Genomic DNA, 3,665 nt, shown 5'->3' with positions numbered 1-3,665 from the left:
TGCCGGGCGCGCGGAGCAGCAGCCCGGCCTGGGATGGACGCTGGAGCCGGGCGGGGCAGGTCAGTGCCGGGCCCGGGGGGTGGGCCACCTCTGCAGCCCCCTCCCGCCGCGGGGGGGGGAGCCCGGGCCCTTGTCCCGGGCCCGTGCGGGTGGCAGGGCCCAGGTGCTGTCCCTCGCGGCCCTTCCTGGTGCTCCTTGGGGAAAGGCTGGGGGCTGACCCTGCCTGGGCAAGGCAAGCGAGGATGGAGGGGGTGGCCCTGAGCAGGCTTCGCTTCCTCGTCCCTCCAGCCGCCACATCCTGGTGGGCCCCGAGACTTGGACAGCGGCTGCACGCGTCTGAGTTCAAAATTCCCAAATGACAGCCTTCGCTGGCGTGCACCGCGCGGGTTTGAAAGCCAGGTGGGTCCAGCGCAGTCACCTAACGTGACCCGCCGCCTAACACGGCTGGCAGGATTTCACCCTGGAATCCATGCGTGGAGTCCAATAACTTGTGGCTGGAATAAAGCATCCTTTTATTTTTTTCCGAAAGACATCCAGCCTCCAAAGGCTTGCGGTGTGGAAGGACCCATCCCGCCCCTTTGTCAGTTGTTTCTGCAGTTAGTTACCCTCAGCGTTAACAAACTGCTTGGTTTCCAAGTCTGATCTGGGTAGGATTCAGCATCCAGCCATTGGACCTTGGTATGCCACTGCTAGGGTAAGGAGCCTGCTGATGTCCTGAAGTCTCCAAGGTGGAGAAGTTTCCAAGTAAACAGTTAAGGGATCTAGGTGGTTCTTTGCTGAAAACCTTTCATCACTCATTGTTACTCCATTTGATTTGCACAATTCTGCCAGCTTTATTTTGCCATCCAACCAAAATGCACGTTTTGGGGCAATGTCTTCCTGTACTGCAAGGGTCAAGCAAACAGTTAATATTTGTACTGCAGGAGCACTAAAAGCCCCAGTCTTGGCTGGAGTATAACTGAGGGTAACAGGACCCCAGTCTTAACTCGGGCTTTTGGTGCTCCTGCGATACAAATATTGACTGTTACCTTTTAATTCTTGCAACTATTTCTGCAAATATAATATTCAAGCCATATAATCCCATCTTATTCAGGGAACCCCTTTTCAATATAGGAAATAAAACATTTTTATTTCCTCTTAAATGTCTCTGAAAAAAATTATCCCAGCATGAGACATGTTGTGGAGATTTTTCTCTCTTTTTAGGTGGGTGGCGGTGAGGGGAGGGACAGGCTTGTGGGGGTTTCAAAAACTGGGTTTATAATAGAGCTAATGCTTGCCATGCAATTGGTACCTCACGTCCTATGGAAAATTATTCCCTGCCTAATAGATTCTTCCTAATATTTGGTCCAGTTATCCTCAGGTTCTTGCCTATTATCTCCTGTCATGCCCCCTTGTTGCATGCTGAATTTCTTTCCTTCTGTGCTAAAGTTGTTCTTGCATGAGTAAGTAGATGGTCCCATCCCTTTGCCAGGAGGAGTTAGTTAAGTCTTTTAATCTCTCCCCATCTTAGTCCCTTCAAACCATGCGATTGCTCTTGTAGCCTTATGATTACCATGCCATTTTTTAGTTCTTCCATAGATATGTGATGCTTGTTTCGTGTATTCTGACTTGAATGTAATGATATAGTTGCTAGTACTGATTATATGGCCCTGAGGCTATACTGCCTTCTAGTTTGTCCGATACTCAGTACCTTAATGATGGCATTGTATGGATGATGCATCGGGATTATGCTGCAGGATGCAACAATTCTTGTAATAAATCTTGTTAATTTGGATGTCCTTTCATTGCTCAGGCAAATCTGTCCTTTTTACAAGTGTGTTTTTCATGGAGTGTGGCAATTCGATTCAGTTAACATCAGGATGTGGGTATTTCTTCTAGAGGTCTAAGGGTTTCCTCTACCTCTGTACGCTTGTCCACCCTTTTTCTGTGCTCCCCAGCCACTGTGTGGCAGTGACATTTCTTCTAGCCAAGAAAGACAGGATGAGAAACTCACCTTTTGCTCTCAGATTTCTATTCTGTAGCACCGGATGGGAGGGAGGAGGAAAGGGTCTTCCCCTGTTGAGATTTTAACTTATTCTTCCTTGTACTTGAAGGTTTACAACTTGTCACTTGACAGGTTTGCTTCAGCATTAAACATCACCCCAGGATTTTTATTTACTTATTTTTTGTGGCTGGCTGGCTCAGCCCAGCTACCTTGTTTGATACCAGCTTGTGCTGCCAAGTGTGGTTGTTCATGGCAGCACACGCTGCCTATTGTGTTCTTAGCCTTGGAGTTTGAAGTGTGTATTTTGGCAAGGCATGAAAAAGTCTTTTCAGAACTGTAGTATGTGAAAGTCCCTTGATGTGTGTTTGTTTGGGGTACGCACTGAAAGTAGAGAAGGCTGGACAGTGCAGGACATTGCTAGACATAAGTGGCTTTTTTTTCACTAGTGAGATGTGCTGGGTTTCTGGCTTTGCCAATGGCCTGTACAGGGATTGAAAGATTTCTTTCAGAAATGTCCTCTCTCCAGTGAAAATTTTCATTCGTCACCAGCTCCTCCCACAGTCCAACCTGAGCCCAGTTTAGCTGTAATAACACCTAGCACTTTGGTTGGGCTTTTCACCCAAGCCTCCTAAAGCACTGCAAATATTTGAGAAGCAGCATCCCTTTGAGGGAGATGGAGAGTCTCTGTTTTATATATGGAAAACCTAGAGCGCTGGGATGGTGCCCAAGGCCACACCTGGGAGGTGTCAGGCGTGGGGTAGAAGCCAAGAGTCCTGACTTCATAAGCCCCTGCTTTAACCCCCAGACTATGCTGTTTTCTGTTGGACATGGTATTTCAAGAGATCAGTTATTTCATTGTGAGCACATCAGTTAAACTGCAGCCACCAAAATCCTTCTGTCCAAGCTAAGCTCCTAGACCTGTCCAGACAACTTGCTTATTCTTCTTCGCTGTTGTCCTGGCTGCTTTAGCGTGCCCAAACTGTTTCCTCTTCTCTGCTGTCTAAGCCAGAGGTTGGCAACACATGGCCTGTATGTAGGCTGGATCTGGCCCACAGAGCCACTGGATGTGGTCTGTAGAGCCCGATGCTTGGCCTGTGCCTGCATCCATGGCAGGGCTAAGCAGCAAAGAGCTGCACCAAGGCTGGGCAACTTCCAGTGGTACCCTTGCTGCCACTGCTGCTTCCTCCTCAGCTCCCTAGCCTCCCCCTGGCAGTGATGCAGGCATAGCTTCCAGCTGGTGGGGAGCTGCCTTGGGACCAGGCAGCTGGAAGCTGCATCCATGCTGTTGCTGGCCCCCTATTCCCCCCAAGCTGTGCTGCAAACGTGGGAGCAGCATGTCACAGCTTCCAGCTGCCTGGCCCTGGCACAGTTTCCACCAGCTACAAGCTGTGCTTGCACCCCAGCTGGAAAGTGGGGGGCTGGGAGAAGCAGCAGGTGCAATGGAAAGCCACCGAAGCGACCAGGCCCACATCGGACTCAGAGCCGGGTTGTTCCGATCCGTGGTTTGAAAAGGTTGCTGCCGCTCCTCTAAGCCATTGATGGTGTTTCTAGTAAATGCAGCCAGCAAGCTTGCAGGATCTGCTCTTTTACCTGCACTTATCTATTAGTGTAAATGATAATGGATCACTTTTGGATCACTTGGCTAGCCTTCTTAATGGTACCTCAATGCGGTATTATTTCC

The 3,665-nt window shown here is 49.4% G+C and overlaps 1 protein-coding gene across 2 annotated transcripts in view; it reads left to right on the top strand.

Annotated features, from left to right (window-relative positions):
- Positions 1 to 3,665, top strand: part of PIK3CD (phosphatidylinositol-4,5-bisphosphate 3-kinase catalytic subunit delta) — a 57,815-nt gene continuing 54,150 nt past the window's right edge. For both annotated transcript variants that reach the window (XM_019511771.1, XM_019511770.1), the window contains exon 1: positions 1 to 59. The gene's annotated coding sequence lies outside the window, so the exon portion shown is untranslated. The remainder of the gene's footprint in view (positions 60 to 3,665) is intronic.

This window comes from Gavialis gangeticus, unplaced genomic scaffold (assembly GCF_001723915.1).
Source record: "Gavialis gangeticus isolate Ggan-Ray unplaced genomic scaffold, GavGan_comp1, whole genome shotgun sequence".
NCBI classification, from domain to species: Eukaryota; Metazoa; Chordata; order Crocodylia; family Gavialidae; genus Gavialis; species Gavialis gangeticus.
This window is presented reverse-complemented; position numbering and strand designations above follow the sequence as displayed.